Below are 19,300 nucleotides of genomic sequence, written 5' to 3'. Positions count from 1 at the left end.
GCACCATACAGAGACAGCACCATACAGAGACAGCACCGTAGAGACAGCACAGTAGAGACAGCACTGTAGAGACAGCACAGTAGAGACAGCACCGTAAAGACAGCACTGTAGAGACAGCACCGTAGAGACAGCACCATACAGAGACAGCACCGTAGAGACAGAGCCATACAGAGACAGCACCGTAGAGACAGAGCCATACAGAGACAGCACCGTAGAGACAGCACCATACAGAGACAGCACCGTAGAGACAGCACCATACAGAGACAGCACCAGTAAAAGGCCACAACAGGTGCGTCATGGTTCCCTGCTGTAGTGAGAAGCAGTGGAATATTGACTGGCTGAATACTGAAGAACTATAAAACTGAACAGTTTAATTCACGGTTCCCTGCTGTAGTGAAAAGCAGTGGAATATTGACTGGCTGAATACTGAAGAACTATAAAACTGAACAGTTTAATTCACGGTTCCCTGCTGTAGTGAGAAGCAGTGGAATATGTGAAAGTGAAGGTAGTTGTTTTAGACTACCTCGAAGGGTAAACCAAATGTGTATTGTTTTGAATCAAAGACCAAATTGTTTTTTACTACTGGATATATAGCCAACCAGGTCAGGACAGCGGAATGGCTTTCATATATTAGTTCCCCTTCACTACCTGACCTAATGTGTCTTCGATGTCCACTTTCCTATGCTGCTCTACCGTGCTGTCCAGTCCAGCTGCATGGTGACATTGTCCACAATGAACCCTCAGATCACAAGACCCACCGAGCAGCAGGGTCACTCTCCCTCACACAGAGACAGACAGAGGGACAAATGGAAAAGCTCACAGACTATACATAGCATATCTATATTTAACCCTGCTGGGACCCAGCCTGCTAGCCGTAGAGAGGCTGTGACCCAGCCTGCTAGACATAGCTAAAGAAAGGCTGTGACCCAGCCTGCTAGCCATAGCTAAAGAAAGGCTGTGACCCAGCCTGCTAGACATAGCTAAAGAAAGGCTGTGACCCAGCCTGCTAGCCGTAGCTACAGAGAGGGTGTGACCCAGCCTGCTAGACACAGAGGCTGTAACCCTGCATGCTAGCCGTAGCTAAGAGGCTGTAACCCAGCCTGCTAGCCGTAGCTACAGAGAGGCTGTGACCCAGCCTGCTAGCCGTAGCTACAGAGGCTGTAACCCTGCATGCTAGCCGTAGCTACAGAGGCTGTAACCCTGCCTGCTAGCCGTAGCTACAGAAAGGCTGTGACCCAGCCTGCTAGCCGTAGCTACAGAGGCTGTAACCCTGCCTGCTAGCCATAGCTACAGAGAGGCTGTGACCCAGCCTGCTAGCCGTAGCTACAGAGGCTGTGACCGAGCCTGCTAGCCGTAGCTACAGAGGCTGTGACCCAGCCTGCTAGCCGTAGCTACAGAGGCTGTAACCCTGCCTGCTAGCTGTAGCTACAGAGAGGGTGTGACCCAGCATGCTAGCCGTAGCTACAGAGAGGCTGTGATCCAGCATGCTAGCCGTAGCTACAGAGAGACTGTGACCCAGCCTGCTAGCCGTAGCTGCAGAGAGGCTGTGACCCAGCCTGCTAGCCGTAGCTACAGAGAGGCTGTGACCCAGCCTGCTAGCCGTAGCTGCAGAGAGGGTGTGACCCAGCCCACTAGCCGTAGCTACAGAGAGGGTGCTAGCCGTAGTTACAGAAAGGGTGCTTGCCGTAGCTACAGAGAGGGTGCTAGCCGTAGTTACAGAAAGGGTGCTTGCCGTAGCTACAGAGAGGGTGCTTGCCGTAGCTACAGATTGGGTGCTAGCCATAGATACAGAGAGGGTGCTAGCCGTAGCTACAGAGAGGGTGCTAGCCATAGCTATAGAGAGGGTGTGACCCAGCCTGCTAGCCGTAGCTACAGAGAGGGTGCTAACAGTAGCTACTGAGGGGGTGTGACCCAGCCTGCTAGCCGTAGCTACAGAGAGGCTGTGACCCAGCCTTCTTGCCGTAGCTACAGAGAGGGTGTGACCCAGCCTGCTAGCCGTAGCTACAGAGAGGGTGTGACCCAGCCTGCTAGCCGTAGCTACAGCGAGGCTGTGACCCAGCCTTCTTGCCATAGCTACAGAGAGGCTGTGACCCAGCCTTCTTGCCGTAGCTACAGAGAGGGTGTGACCCAGCCTGCTAGCCGTAGCTACAGCGAGGCTGTGACCCAGCCTTCTTGCCGTAGCAACAGAGAGGGTGTGACCCAGCCTGCTAGCCGTAGCTACAGAGTGCCCATGTACAGATCAGTACAGATGGAACAGCGAAAACTCAACTGGCCCCAAGTGTTCCGTTCACTAGCTAGCTATACCGGAAAGGACAGACGTTTGGTGTTTTTGAAATGAGGGGTATTAAACCACTAACCCCATAAACTCTACTGGCCCTCCCAGTGACAGTCTGGTCAGACATACGGGTTGGAAGTATGGTGCATTAAAACCACTAACCCTAACCTTAAAACCCCAACACTGTGGTGTCTCTTGAAGAAATAGAATCAATCAAATTTTGCATGATGCCAACATGGGTGGGTTTCCCAATGGACAGGATTTAACTACCAACCAACCAGTCACCATTCTGTTGTGGATTATCACCGAAACTCACTATGACACTAGTTTAGTTTACTAGTTAAATAATAAATTGCTGTCTGAGACTTCAATTTCAGATGTAAAAAAGGCATAGAGAGCAGCTTATTCCATCATTGACGATAGATGGTGGCTTTTATCATTTGGGATTGAAGCTGGATCTAACCAACAGATGGCATGGGACTAATCTCCACACGAGACCACTTTTTGATGTCCGACAATGAGTATAGGGTAGTAGTGTACTATTTTAGACCAGGACACATAGGGAACCATTTGGGATGAATCCCACTCTGCATGTCGCCATTCCCATTTCACTCTCCACAGAAATACTAGCCTTATAAATACTAGCCTTAAAAATACTGTAGCCTTATAAATAATGTAGCCGTATAAATACTAGCCTTAAAAATACTAGCCTTATAAATACTAGCCTTATAAATACTAGCCTTATAAATACTGTAGCCGTATAAATACTAGCCTTATAAATACTAGCCTTATAAATACTGTAGCCGTATAAATACTAGCCTTATAAATACTGTAGCCGTATAAATACTGTAGCCTTATAAATACTAGCCTTATAAATACTAGCCTTATAAATACTGTAGCCGTATAAATACTAGCCTTATAAATACTAGCCTTATAAATACTAGCCTTATAAATATTAGCCTTAAAAATACTGTAGCCTTATAAATACTAGCCTAATAAATACTAGCCTTATAAATACTAGCCGTATGAATACTGTAGCCGTATAAATACTGTAGCCTTATAAATACTAGCCTTATAAATACTAGCCTTATAAATACTGTAGCCGTTATAAATACTGTAGCCGTATAAATACTAGCCTTATAAATACTAGCCTTATAAATACTAGCCTTATAAATACTGTAGCCGTATAAATACTAGCATTATAAATACTAGCCTTATAAATACTAGCCTTATAAATACTGTAGCCGTATAAATACTAGCCTTATAAATACTAGCCTTATAAATACTGTAGCCGTATAAATACTGTAGCCTTATGAATACTGTAGCCTTATAAATACTGTAGCCGTATAAATACTCTAGCCTTATAAATACTGTAGCCTTATAAATACTGTAGCCGTATAAATACTCTAGCCGTATAAATACTCTAGCCTTATAAATACTGTAGCCTTATAAATACTGTAGCCGTATAAATACTGTAGCCGTATAAATACTGTAGCCTTATAAATACTGTAGCCTTATAAATACTGTAGCCGTATAAATACTGTAGCCGTATAAATACTCTAGCCTTATAAATACTGTAGCCTTATAAATACTGTAGCCTTATAAATACTGTAGCCTTATAAATACTGTAGCCTTATAAATACTAGCCTTATAAATACTGTAGCCGTATAAATACTGTAGCCTTATAAATACTGTAGCCTTATAAATACTGTAGCCTTATAAATACTGTCGCCTATGATTAGCCTATGATCAGCCTGAACATCAAACTACATGGTTTTATATGATCAGCCCTGGACATCAAACTACATGGTTTTATATGATCAGCCCTGGACATCAAACTACATGGTTTTATATGATCAGCCCTGGACATCAAACTACCTGGTTTTATATGATCAGCCCTGGACATCAAACTACCTGGTTTTATATGATCAGCCCTGGACATCAAACTACATGGTTTTATATGATCAGCCCTGGACATCAAACTACCTGGTTTTATATGATCAGCCCTGGACATCAAACTACCTGGTTTTATATGATCAGCCCTGGACATCAAACTACCTGGTTTTATATGATCAGCCCTGGACATCAAACTACCTGGTTTTATATGATCAGCCCTGAACATCAAACTACCTGGTTTTATATGATCAGCCCTGGACATCAAACTACCTGGTTTTATATGATCAGCCCTGGACATCAAACTACCTGGTTTTATATGATCAGCCCTGGACATCAAACTACATGGTTTTATATGATCAGCCCTGGACATCAAACTACCTGGTTTTATATGATCAGCCCTGGACATCAAACTACCTGGTTTTATATGATCAGCCCTGGACATCAAACTACCTGGTTTTATATGATCAGCCCTGGAGCCCTGGACATCAAACTACCTGGTTTTATATGATCAGCCCTGGACATCAAACTACCTGGTTTTATATGATCAGCCCTGGACATCAAACTACCTGGTTTTATATGATCAGCCCTGAACATCAAACTACCTGGTTTTATATGATCAGCCCTGAACATCAAACTACCTGGTTTTATATGATCAGCCCTGGACATCAAACTACCTGGTTTTATATGATCAGCCCTGGACATCAAACTACCTGGTTTTAAATGATCAGCCCTGGTTACCTGGTTTTATATGATCAGCCCTGAAACTACCTGGTTTTATATGATCAGCCCTGAACACAAAACTACCTGGTTTTATATGATCAGCCCTGAAACTACCTGGTTTTATATGATCAGCCCTGAAACAAAACTACCTGGTTTTATATGATCAGCCCTGAAACTACCTGGTTTTATATGATCAGCCCTGAAAACTAAACTACCTGGTTTTATATGATCAGCCCTGAAACTACCTGGTTTTATATGATCAGCCCTGAATAAACTACCTGGTTTTATATGATCAGCCCTGACACAAACTACCTGGTTTTATATGATCAGCCCTGAAAAACTACCTGGTTTTAAATGATCAGCCCTGAACATCAAACTACCTGGTTTTATATGATCAGCCCTGAAAACCTCAAACTACCTGGTTTTATATGATCAGCCCTGAAAAACTACCTGGTTTTATATGATCAGCCCTGAAAACTAAACTACCTGGTTTTAAATGATCAGCCCTGAAACTACCTGGTTTTATATGATCAGCCCTGAAACTACCTGGTTTTATATGATCAGCCCTGAAACTACCTGGTTTTATATGATCAGCCCTGAAACTACCTGGTTTTAAATGATCAGCCCTGAAACTACCTGGTTTTATATCATCAGCCCTGAAACTACCTGGTTTTATATGATCAGCCCTGAACACCAAACTACCTGGTTTTATATGATCAGCCCTGAAATCTACCTGGTTTTAAATGATCAGCCCTGAAACTACCTGGTTTTATATGATCAGCCCTGAAACTACCTGGTTTTATATGATCAGCCCTGAACATCAAACTACCTGGTTTTAAATGATCAGCCCTGAACATTAAACTACCTGGTTTTAAATGATCAGCCTGAACATTAAACTACCTGGTTTTATGATCAGCCCTGAAACTACCTGGTTTTATATGATCAGCCCTGAAACTACCTGGTTTTATATGATCAGCCCTGACATAACTGATCAGCCCTGAACACCAAACTACCTGGTTTTAAATGATCAGCCCTGAAACTACCAAATGATCAGCCCTGAAACTACCTGGTTTTATATGATCAGCCCTGAAACTACCTGATATGATCAGCCCTGAACATCAAACTACCTGGTTTTATATGATCAGCCCTGAAACTACCTGGTTTTATATGATCAGCCCTGAACATCTAAACTGGTTTTATATGATCAGCCCTGAAACTACCTGGTTTTAAATGATCAGCCCTGAACACTAAACTACCTGGTTTTATATGATCAGCCCTGAACACTCCAACTGGTTTTATATGATCAGCCCTGGACATCAAACTACATGGTTTTATATGATCAGCCCTGACATCAAACTACATGGTTTTATATGATCAGCCCTGAAACTAAACTACATGGTTTTATATGATCAGCCCTAAACATCAAACTACCTGGTTTTATATGATCAGCCCTGGACATCAAACTACCTGGTTTTAAATGATCAGCCCTGAAACTACCTGGTTTTATATGATCAGCCCTGAAACTACCTGGTTTTATATGATCAGCCCTGAACACTAAACTACCTGGTTTTATATGATCAGCCCTGAAACTACCTGGTTTTATATGATCAGCCCTCAAACTACCTGGTTTTATATGATCAGCCCTGAAACTACCTGGTTTTATATGATCAGGCCTGAACACTAAACTACCTGGTTTTATATGATCAGCCCAGAAACTACCTGGTTTTAAATGATCAGCCCTGAAACTATCTGGTTTTATATGACAGAGGTTTTATATGATCCCTGAAACTACCTGGTTTTATATGATCAGCCCTGAAACAAACTACAGGTTTTATATGATCAGCCCATTAAACTACCTGGTTTTATATGATCAGCCTGAAACATTAAACTACCTGGTTTTATATGATCAGATCAGCCCTGAAACTACCTGGTTTTATAACATCAGCAAACTACCTGGTTTTATATGATCAGCCCTGAACACTAAACTACCTGGTTTTATATGATCAGCCCTGAAACTACCTGGTTTAAACATCAGCCCTGCTACCTGAGAAACTCAGGCCCTAAACAGGTTTTATATGATCAGCCCTGAAAATCCTGGTTTTATATGATCAGCCCATCAAACTACCTGTTTTACAGAGAAACTAAACTACCTGGTTTTATATGATCAGCCCTGAAACAAACTACCTGGTTTTATATGATCAGCCCTGAAACTACCTGGTTTTATATGATCAGCCCTGAACACAAACTACCTGGTTTTATATGATCAGAAACTACCTGGTTTTATATGATCAGCCCTGAACACTAAACTACCTGGTTTTATATGATCAGCCCTGAAACTAAACCTGGTTTTTTTATATGATCAGCCCTGAAACACAAACTACAGGAAACTCCTGGCCCTAAACATCAACAGGCTACAGAGAAATCAGCCCTGGCCATAAACATCAACAGGTTTTATATGATCAGCCCTGAAACTACCAGATCAGCCCTGAACATCAACTACCTGGTTTTATATGATCAGAGAAACTACCTGGCCCCCTAAACACAACAGGCTACAGAGAAACTACCTGGTTTTAATGATCAGCCCTGAACAGTCAAACTACAGAGAAACTGATCAGCCCTGGACATCAAAGGCTACAGGTTTTATAATCAGCCCTGGCCCTAAACATCAATCAGCCTGACAGAGAAACTCCTGGTTTTATATGATCAGCCCTGAAACATCAAACTAGGTTTAAATGATCAGCCCTAAACATCAAAGTACTGGTTTTAAATGATGGCCCTGAAACAGGTTTTACAGAGAAACTACCTGGTTTTATATGATCAGCCCTGAAACAGGATCAGCCCTGAACAAAACTACCTGGTTTTAAACATCATCAAACTACCTGGTTTTACAGATCAGCCCTAAACTCTACCTGGTTTTAAAATCAGCCCTGAAACAGGCTTTACAGAGAAAGCCCTGGGCCTAAACATCATATGATCAGGCCTGAAGAGAAACTACCTGGCCCTAAATGATCAGCCCTGAAACAGTTTTACAGAGAAACTCCTGGCCCTAAACATCGACTAGGTTTTTTATGAGAAACTACCTGGTTTTAAATCAGCCCTGAAAGCTACAGAGAAACTCCTGGCATCCTAAACTACCTCAACAGCCCTACAGAGAAACATCCTGGTTTTAAATGATCAGCCCTAAACACAACAGGCTACAGAGAAACTCCTGGTTTTATATGATCAGCCTGAAACAGGCTCAGAGAAACTCCTGGTTTTATATGATCAGCCTGAAACATCAACTAGGCTACAGAGAAACTTTAAACATCAACAGGAACACAGAGAAACTACCTGGTTTTATATGATCAGCCCTAAACATCAAAGGCTACAGAGAAACTCCTGGCCCTGGACATCAAACTACAACAGGCTAAACTAGAGAAACTCAGGCCCTAAACATCAACAGGCTACAGAGAAACTCAGGCCCTAAACATCAACAGGCTACAGGTTTTAGAAACCCTGGCCCTAAACATCAAAGGCTACAGAGAAACTCCTGGCCCCTAAACATCAATGATCAGTCTACAGAGAAACTAAACTACTGGTTTTATATGATCAGCCTAAACATCGAACAGGCTTCAAAAACTACCTGGTTTTATATGATCAGCCCTGGAACATCAAAAGGTTTTAAATGATCTAAACTACCTGGTTTTATATGAAGCCCTGAAACTCCAGGCCCTAAACATCAAACTACCTGGTTTTATATGATCAGCCCTGAAACAGAGAAACTCCTGGCCCTAAACACAACAGGCTACAGGTTTTATATGAAACTCCTGGTTTTATAACAGGCTGAACACAAACTACCTGGTTTTAGAAACTCCTGGCCCTACCTGGTTTTATATGAAACATCAAACACCTGGTTTTATATGATCAGCCCTGAAACTACCTGGTTTTAGAAACTAAACTACCTGGTTTTATATGATCAGCCCTGAAACATCTGGTTTTACAGCCTACAGAGAAACTCCTGGCCCTAAACATCAACAGGCTAAGAGAAACTCCTGGCCCTAAACATCAACAGGCTACAGAGAAACTACCTGGCCCTAAACATGAACAGGCTACAGAGAAACTCCTGGCCCTAAACATCATCAGGCTACAGAAAACTACCTGGTTTTATATGATCAGGCCCTAAACATCAACAGGCTTTACAGAGAAACTCCTGGCCCTAAATGATCAGCCCTGAAGAGAAACTACCTGGTTTTAGGCCCCTGGTTTTAAACATCAACAGTCTACAGAGAAACTCCTGGCCCTAAACACAACAGGCTACAGAGAAACTACCTGGCCCTAAACAGGCTACAGAGAAACTCCTGGTTTTATATGATCAGCCCTGGACATCAAACTACAGAGAAACTCCTGCCCTAAACATCAAACTACCTGGTTTTATATGATCAGCCCTGGACATCAAACTACCTGGTTTTATATGAATCCTGGCAAACTACCTGGTTTTACAGAGAAACTCCTGGCCACTAAACATCAACAGGTTTTATAGAGAAACTACCTGGCCCTAAACATCAACAGGCTACAGAGAAACTCCAGGCCCTAAACATCAACAGTCTACAGGTTTTATATGAAACCCTGGCCATCTAAACATCGACAGGCTTTTATATGATCAACTCCTGGACATCAAACTACCGACAAGCCCTGACAGAGAAACTCCTGGCCCTAAACATCGACAAGCTAAACAGATAAACTCCTGGCCATCAAACATCCTGATAATCAGAGAAACTCCTAGGCCCTAAACATCATCAGTCTACAGAGAAACTCCTGGCCCTAAACATCAACAAGCTACAGAAAATCTCCTGGCCCTAAACACAAGACATCATAAACTCTCCAGGTTTTACAGATTAAGCAGGAACCAGCCCTGAACAAAACTACCTCAACACTCTCTCATCATGAGAATCCCCAAACAAACTACCTGGCCCCAGTTTGTGAAGAAAGCCCTAAACCCCGTACTGCCTAACAAATAGTAAGTCTGGTTTTAAATGATAACACTTGTTTAATGATCAGCCCTATTTACCCTGGTTTTCCAGTGAAAAGGTTTTAAATGAGAGAACATTAAACTACCTGGGAGGATCAGCCCTGAACATCAAAACTGAGAGACTCCTGAAACTAACAAGCTGAGAGAACACTACCTGGATATGATCAGGGAGGCAAACTACCTGGTTTTAGATCAGGGAGGAAACTAGAGAGAGACAGAGAACAGAAACTAGGAGGGAGGGATCAGGGAGGGAGGGAGGGTTTTAGGGATCAGGGAGGGAAACTACCTGGTTTTAAATGAGGGAGGAAACTACCTGGTTTTATATGATCAGCCCTGAAACAAACTAGGTTTTATATGATCAGGGAAACTACCTGGTTTTAAATGATCAGGAGGGAAACTACCTGGTTTTAGGATCAGCCGTAACACTAAACTACATGTTTTAAACAGCAACATCACCACACATGGTTTTATAATCAGCCCTGGACATCAAACTAACGTTTTAGGTTGATCAGCCCTAACACTAAACTACATGGTTTTATATGATCAGCCCTAAACATCAAACTACCTGGTTTTATATGATCAGCCCTGGACATCAAACTACCTGTGTTTTAAAATGATCAGCCCTGAAACTACCTGGTTTTATATGTCAGCCCTGTACCTGGTTTTATGTGATCAGCCCTGTAAACTACCTGGTTTTATATGATCAGCCCTGAAACTACCTGGTTTTATATGATCAGTGAACTGTGTGTGTGTGTGTGTGTGCGTACGGTTTTATATGATCAGCCCTGAACAATGTGTTTTATATGATTTTGGTCAACGTTTCCATGATCAGCCCTGGAACCACAGAGGAAGATGTTCTGGAACACTAATGCTTTTTTGATGGAAACTACCTGGTTTTGTCCATGAAAAAAACAACTGTTTATTCTCTGTGGTGTTGGGGAGGACAGCTTGACTCCTTTCATGTCTAGTTGTTAATATGTTTATTCTCAGTGGTGTTGGGGAGGACAGCCCTGACTCCTTCCATGTCTAGTTGTTAATATGTTTATTCTTGGTGGTGTTGGGGAGGACAGCTTGACTACCTTTCATGTCTAGTTGTTAATATGTTTATTCTCGGTGGCCCTGAAGGACAGCTTGACTCCTTTTGTCTAGTTGTTAATATGTTTATTCTCCTGGTTTTATATGGTGTTTTATATGAGGACAGCTTGACTCCTTTTTATGTCTAGTTGTTAATATGTTTTATATGATCAGGGAGGACAGCTTGACTCCTTTCATGTCTAGTTGTTAATATGTTTATTCTCAGTGGTGTTGGGGAGGACAGCTTGACTCCTTTCTGGTTTATATGTCTAGTTGTTAATACCTGGTTTTATGTTTATTCTACGGTGGTGTTGGGGAGGACAGCTTGACTCCTTTCATGTCTAGTTGTTAATATGTTTATTCTCAGGTGGTGTTGGGGAGGACAGCTTGACTCCTTCCATGTCTAGTTGTTAATATGTTTTATAGGACAGCCCTGACTCCTTTCATGTCTAGTTGTTAATATGTTTATTCTCGGTGGTTTTGGGGAGGACAGCCCTGACTCCTTTTTATGTCTAGTTGTTAATATGTTTATTCTCAGGTGGTGTTGATCAGGGAGGACAGGTTTTTGACTCCTTCCATGTCTAGTTGTTAATATGTTTATTCTCGCCCTGTGGTGTTGGGGAGGACAGCTTGACTCCTTTTTATGTCTAGTTGTTAATATGTTTATTCTCGGTGGTGTTGGGGAGGACAGCTTGACTCCTTTTTATGTCTAGTTGTTAATATGTTTATTCTCGGTGGTGTTGGGGAGGACAGCTTGAAACTCCTTTCATGTCTAGTTGTTAATATGTTTATTCTCAGTGGTGTTGGGGAGACAGCTTGACTCCTTCCATGTCTAGTTGTTAATATGTTTATTCTCGGTGGTGTTGGGGAGGACAGCTTGACTCCTTTCATGTCTAGTTGTTAATATGTTTATTCTCGGTGGTGTTGGGGAGGACAGCTTGACTCCTTCCATGTCTAGTTGTTAATCAACATGTTGGGGAGGACAGCAACAGGCTGACTCCTTTCATGTCTAGTTGTTAATATGTTTATTCTCATCAACAGGTGTTGGGGAGGACAGCTTGACTCCTTTCATGTCTAGTTGTTAATATGTTTATTCTCGGTGGTGTTGGGAGGACAGCTTGACTCCTTCCATGTCTAGTTGTTAATATGTTTATTCATCAACAGGTGAGAAACTGTTGCCCTAAAGGACAGGCTTGAGAAACTCCTTCATGTCTAGTTGTTAATATGTTTATTCTCAACAGGCTACAGTGTTGGGGAGGACAGAGAAACTCCTTCCATGTCTACAGTTGTTAATATGTTTATTCTCAACAGGTGGTGTTGGGGAGGCTACAGCTTGACTCCTTTCATGTCTAGTTGTTAATATGTTTATTCTCGGTGGTGTTGGGGAGAGAAAGCTCCTGACTCCTTCCATGTCTAGTTGTTAATATGTTTATTCTCGGTGGTGTTAAACATCAACAGGGGAGGACAGCTTGACTCCTTCCATGTCTAGTTGTTAATAGGCAGTTTTGGTTCATTGTGAGATGGGAAGAACTATCAACAGTTACAGAGAAACTCCTGGTCCCTAAACATCAACAGTGAGAAACTCCTGAGCAAACAGTAGGAGTTAGTGGAAACTCCTGGCCCTAAACATAATTGTGACAAGAGACTAGAAGAACCACAATTTGAAGACTATCCCTAAACTGTTCAGAGAAACTCATGAAATATCATGAGTCCAGAGTCCCTGGGTGGTGCATTGAAACAGGTCAGTTGCAACTCCTTATAGATCTGATGCTGAGAGGCCACTAAACATCAACAGGACAGAGAAACTACTGTTAAACATCAGAGCCAGAGACTTAGTAAACTAGGCCCTAAACATCAAGTCTACATCAAACTCCTGTCCCTAAACATGGTTGCTCCTTATATGCAAATCAGACTCCTAGCCCTAAACATCACAGCTGTAACTCCTTGGCCCTAAACAGGCTACAGAGAAACTATTGGTCACTATAATATGCAAATCTGCTGGCTAAACATCACAGCTGAGAAACTTGGTCACTATAATATGCAAATCTACTGAGAAACTCCTGCTAAACTTCACAGCTGTCCTATTGGTCACTATAATATGTCTACTGTAGCTACTTCACAGCTGTCCTATTGGTCACTATAATATGCAAATCTACTGTAGCTACTTCATCAGCTGTCTACAGATTGGTCACTAAACATAATATGCAAATCTACTGTAGCTACATCACAGCTGTCCTATTGGTCACTATAATATGCAAATCTACTGTAGCTACTTCACAGCTGTCCTATTGGTCACTATAAGATGCAAATCTACTGTAGCTACTTCACAGCTGTCCTATTGGTCACTATAATATGTATACTGAAAGCTACATCACAGCTGTCCTATTGGTTACTATAATATGACAAATCTACTGGGAGCTACATCACAGCTGTCCTATTGGTCACTATAATATGCAAATCTACTGTAGCTACATCACAGCTGTCCTATTGGTCACTATAATATGTCTACTGTAGCTACTTCACAGCTGTCCTATTGGTCACTATAATATGCAAATCTACTGTAGCTACATCACAGCTGTCCTATTGGTCACTATAATAAGTCTACTGTAGCTACTTCACAGCTGTCCTATTAGGTCACTATAATATGTCTACTGTAACTTGTGTCTGTTTAGTGACTTTGCCTGCTGAGTTAATTGAACAGAGTCATAATGTAAAAGTGTAGTCCAGAATGGAAACCTTTCAAATGCTTCTACACACAGGAGAGGACAAGGAGTCTTCAAGCTTTAAGCTACTCGTATACCTCTCGGCTTCCCTGCTGCCCTGCCTGTCCGTCTGTCCGTCTGCCTGTCTGTCTGTCTGTCTGTCTGTCTGTCTGTCTGTCTGTCTGTCTGTCTGTCTGTCTGTCTGTCTGTCTGTCTGTCTGTCTGTCTGTCTGTCTGTCTGTCTGTCTGTCTGTCTGTCCGTCTGCCTGCCTGTCTGTCTGGAGGACAAAGGGATTGGCCAGGGATTAGATTTGCGTTTCAGGGTTAGGTTAGTTGTTTATTCTCTGTATAACGTTGTCTTTGGTTGTTAATATGATTCCAGACTTACCTGCTAAAAAAAAACATTCACACAAATGTAAACACGTGACCATGTGGACACAGACCTAAACTCACACCAAAAAAAAAGACAGAGCAAGACACAAACGAACGTGGAATGCACACGTACACACACAATCACACACACACTTTCAGACCATTCCGTGGGTTAGATTTGAGTTTACTCTGTCACGGTGGATGCTAGTGAGTAGTGTTTATTCTCGTCTGAGACTCTCAACAGGACCGGGGAGACAGAGGAAGAAGTGATCATCAGGGTCAGTAAAAACCACAGAGAGCCAATGCAAGGAGAACAAAGTATTGTGAGGCTCCAGCCCTAACCCACAGGCATTCTGGGACACTAGGCTATATTTTTACATGTTACAGATCTCAGCGCAACAGCCAATCAGAACGCACGGTCTCATAATGACATGTTTAGGAGGAGGACAAACAGAGAGAGAGAGAAGGGGAGAGAGAGAGAGGGAGAGGGGGAGAGAGAGAGGGAGAGGAGAGGAGAGCTTGACTCCTTTCATGTCTAGTTGTTAATATGTTTATTCTCGGTGGTGTTGGGAGAGGAGAGCTTGACTCCTTTCATGTCTAGTTGAGAAGAGTTTATTCTCGAGGTGTTGGGGAGGACAGAGACTCCTTCCAGTCTAGTTGTTAGAGATGTTTATTCTCGGTGGTGTTGGGAGAGAGAGAGAGAGAGAGAATAGTTTAGGGGAGTTGGGGAGGACAGCTTGACTCCTTTCATGAGTTGTTAATATGAGAGAGAGAGAGGACAGCTTGAGAGAAGAGATTCAGAGAGAGGGGAGACAGAGAGATGTCAGAGAGATGTTTATTCAGGTGAGAGAGGAGGAGAGCTTGACTCCTTTCATGTCTAGAGAATAGATTCTCGAGACAGAGAGTTGAGACAGAGAGTGTTGGGGAGGACAGAGAGAGATGTCTAGTTGTTAATATGTTTATTCTCGAGGTGTTGAGGAGAGAGAGACTCCTTTCAGAGAGAGATGAGAGGTGAGGGGAGAGAGAGAGAGACTCCTTTCAGAGTTGTTAATATGTTTATTCTCTGTGGTGTTGGGAGGACAGAGACTCCTTTCATGTCTAGTTGTTAATATGTTTATTCTCGAGAGAGAGAGGGGAGGACAGAGACTCCTTCCATGAGACAGATGTTTATTCTCGAGAGTTGGAGAGACAGAGAGATGTCTAGTTGAATATGTTTATTCTCGGTGGTGTTGGGGAGACAGCTTGAGAGAGAGAGAGAGAGTTGTTAGAGAGTCAGAGACTCCTTTCAGAGAGAGAGATTCTCGGAGGTGTTGGGGAGACAGAGACTGAGTCTAGAGAGATGAGAGAGTTGAGAGGAGAGAGAGAGAGAGAGAGAGAGAGAGGAGAGAGAGAGTTGAGAGGCAGTTTTTGATTGAGAGAGAGAAGAGACTAGAGACCGAGACAGAATCGATGAGACAGAGAGTTAGTGAAGTTGAGTTAATTGTGACAGAGACTAGAGAGACCACAATTTGAAGAGATCCATGTCTGTGATCCATCCATCCTACTAAACCAGACAGATGTTGCTATGACACCCTATGACAGGTTATAACCTGATACTTCACAGCTGTCCTATTGGTCACTATAATATGCAAATCTACTGTAACATCACACAGTTTATAACCTGATGTGATGGTTCCTAACCAGTCAGTTTATAACCTGATGTGATGGTTCCTAATCACAGACAGTTTATATTTATGTAGCTACATCATCCTAAATGGCACCCTATAATATGCAAATCTACTTTAGACAGGGTCTATAGGGTATGTAGTGCTACTTCACAGCTTTAGACCAGGGTCTATAGGGTAGTAGTGCACTACTTTAGACCAGGGTCTATAGGGAGTAGTGCACTACTTTATACCAGGGTCTATAGGGTAGTAGTGCACTACTTTAGACCAGGGTCTATAGGGTAGTAGTAGTTCACTACTTTAGACCAGGGTCTATAGGGTAGTAGTCTGTCACTACTTTAGACCAGGGTCTATAGGGTAGTAGTCTGCCTACTGTTGTCTGGAGGACCAGGGTCTATAGGGTAATAGTGCACTACTTTCTTTGGTTCGACCAGGGTTACTATAGGGTAAACACGTAGTGCACAGACTTTAACGACACAAAAAAAAAAAAAGGGTCTAAACGGTAGTAGTGCACTACTTTCAGACCATTCCATGGGTTATAGGGTTTAGTAGGGGACTAGTGAGTAGTGTTTCTGTCTGAGACCAGGGACCTAGAGGAAGAAGTGATCATCAGGCAGTAAAAACCAGGGTCTATAGGTATTGTGAGTCCAGCCCAACCCACAGGCATTCTGGGACACTAGGCTCATGTTACAGATCTCAGGGTCAGAACGCACTAATTGTTAGGAGGAGGACAAACAGAGAGAGAGAGAAGGGGAGAGGGTCTAGAGAGGGGGAGTAGTGCACTACTTTAGACCAGGGTCTATAGGGTAGTAGGGCACTACTTTAGACCAGGGTCTATAGGACCAGAGAGTGAGAGAGAGAGTGAGGACTACTTTAGACCAGGGTCTATAGGGTAGTAGTGCACTACTTTAGACCAGGGTCTATAGGGTAGTAGTGCAGAGACTTTAGACCAGGGTCTAGAGGGTAGTAGTGCACTACTTTATACCAGGGTCTATAGGGTAGTAGTGCACTACTTTAGACCAGGGTCTATAGGGTAGTAATGCACTACAGAGAGACCAGGGTCTATAGGGAGAGATCCCTGTGATCCATCCATCCTACTTGTTGCTATGACAGACCAGGTTCTAACCTGATGTGGTAGTTTATAACCTGTGCACTACTTTAGACCAGGGTCTATAGGGTAGTAGTGCACTACTTTATACCAGGGTCTATAGGGTAGTAGTGCACTACTTTAGACCAGGGTCTATAGGGTAGTAGTGCACTACTTTAGACCAGGTTCTATAGGGTAGTAGTGCACTACTTTATACCAGGGTCTATAGGGTAGTAGTGCACTACTTTAGACCAGGGTCTATAGGGTAGTAGTGCACTACTTTAGACCAGGGTCTATAGGGTAGTAGTGCACTACTTTAGACCAGGGTCTATAGGGTAGTAGTGCACTACTTTAGACCAGGGTCTATAGGGTAGTAGTGCACTACTTTAGACCAGGTTCTATAGGGTAGTAGTGCACTACTTTAGAACAGGGTTCTATGGAGTTCTACACTCTCGAGACCAAAAGGGTTCCAAAAAGGGGGTTCTTCAGTTGTCCCCTAGGAGAACCTTTTGCTTCCTGGTAGACCCTCTGAGGAAAGGGTTCAACATGGAACTGACAAGGGTTCTATCTGGAACTCAAAATAGTTATTCAAAACGGGTTCTCCTATGCAAAACAGCCGAAGAACCCGTTTAGGTTCTAAGTAGCACTTCTAAGAGCGTATGACTTGCTGTTCAACATCCGCGACTGGAATCGCGATTCTTAATAACTCAATTAAAAAAAGAACGCTACAAACACAAACAACAAGGCAATGCATGTGCAGGCTACAGTAGGTCATCAGGATGTCTGCGCCTCACTCTCAGGGACATCTGACAGTTGTTCTGTGGCTTTTAAAGATGGCCTCGCTGCGGAATTACTTCTGGTCTGGAAAACCATTCTGATGTATTGGACATGTGTGACCCTCTCTCCCTGTGTGTGTGTGTGTGTGTGTGTGTGTGTGTGTGTGTGTGTGTGTGTGTGTGTGTGTGTGTGTGTGTGTGTGTGTGTGTGTGTGTGTGTGTGTGTGTGTGTGTGTGTGTGTGTGTGTGTGTGTGTGTGTGTGTGTGTGTCACACGCACTGAGATACAAACACACACACACACAACATTCTAGCAAGGGTTTGCATAATCTCAGACACCTATATGAGTGCTTTAGATGCCGACTCCACATCACTCTTCCCGTGACCGTCAATGTTATTTTGTATTTTTTAATGAATGGGTCGGAGCGCGCGTTCATCCGGTTATATATCGGGCTGGCTGAACGAAACTAAAGCCTCGCGCCCACCTGTCGCTGTGACACACGAATAGAAAACCCACCCGGCGACAAGTCATGCAGGAATACGATAAACCACAGTCTGTAGCTAAATATGCTGCGGTGGTGAAATACGTGGAGAAAAAAACGAGAGAGACAAATATAGTCAAAGAAATACTATTGAGTGTCTTTGACATCGGTGTTAAAGTGTGTTGCACCAAATACGATTGCAGCCACGCAAGTAACCTTGCCTTTCTGCAAAATCAAACTGCGTTCACGGTTGATCTTTAAAAAAAAATAGGTAAAGTTTGTGACTGACACGGCATTGCCAAGTTTATATATGAATAAACAAAAAGAACATTGAAATGGATTAATCCAGAATAAAATAGGTGTGGTAAAAATGAAAACATTGCAAACCTTATGCGGGGCTCGAAGTAGCCGGTGGACTCCTGCTATCTGATTGATCAGAGGGATATCTTCTCGGAACGTGTAGTGCGGTGGTCGGGTCGGCTCCGGGAAATTGGTGCTGTTGAACGGATCGGTATCGTCTAAGAACTGAACCCTGCAGACAAACGTAGCCATGATATATCCATCCAAGAGGCTCCTCCGATGAGGGGGAAACTAACCGAGGTTAATGATTAGATCCGTCGCCTAGCAAGGAGCACTGTCTCTCCTGCTGCCTGTAACAACAAACAAAACAAAAAACAGCAGGTTGTCAAGTTTGATCAGCTCTCTGGTTGGGTGGGCTACTATAATCAGACTTCTCGTGAAGTCTGGTTGGACCGGTATAAGAAACTGTTTTGGTTCGCTGGTTGGTTAGTGCGGTCTATAGGGAGAACCGATTTGTCCTGTTTACTCTGCTCTGTGAAGGTGTCACTGTGGAGTCGCTACTGGCTCACAGCAGGTGGCCAATGACACGAGAGGCTGGCAAGGTGCTGGTGAGAGAGAGAGAGAGAGAGAGAGAGAGAGAGAGAGAGAGAGAGAGAGAGAGAGAGAGAGAGAGAGAGAGAGAGAGAGAGAGAGAGAGAGACAACCAGCGAATAACAAACACCGTTGTAAATACAACCTATATTTATGTTTATTTTTTCCCCAGTTTGTACTTTAACTATTTGCACATCGTTACAACACTGTATATAGACATAATATGAGATGTGAAATGTCTTTATTCTTTAGGAACTTCTCTGGGTGTAATGTTTACTGTTTATTTTGTATTGTTTATTTCACTTTTGTTTATTATCTATTCCACTTGCTTTGGCAATGAAAACACATGTAAAG

At 42.9% G+C, this 19,300-nt stretch overlaps 1 pseudogene; it reads right to left on the bottom strand.

The window, feature by feature from the left end:
- Nucleotides 1-18,890, bottom strand: part of LOC124012285 — a 179,274-nt pseudogene extending 160,384 nt beyond the window's left edge.
- Between the last annotated feature and the right edge of the window lie 410 nt (nucleotides 18,891-19,300).

The sequence above is a fragment of the Oncorhynchus gorbuscha genome, linkage group LG24 (assembly GCF_021184085.1).
Source record: "Oncorhynchus gorbuscha isolate QuinsamMale2020 ecotype Even-year linkage group LG24, OgorEven_v1.0, whole genome shotgun sequence".
NCBI classification, from domain to species: domain Eukaryota; kingdom Metazoa; phylum Chordata; class Actinopteri; order Salmoniformes; family Salmonidae; genus Oncorhynchus; species Oncorhynchus gorbuscha.
The sequence above is the reverse complement of the archived record's forward strand: the minus strand, read 5'-3'. Positions and strand labels throughout refer to the sequence as shown.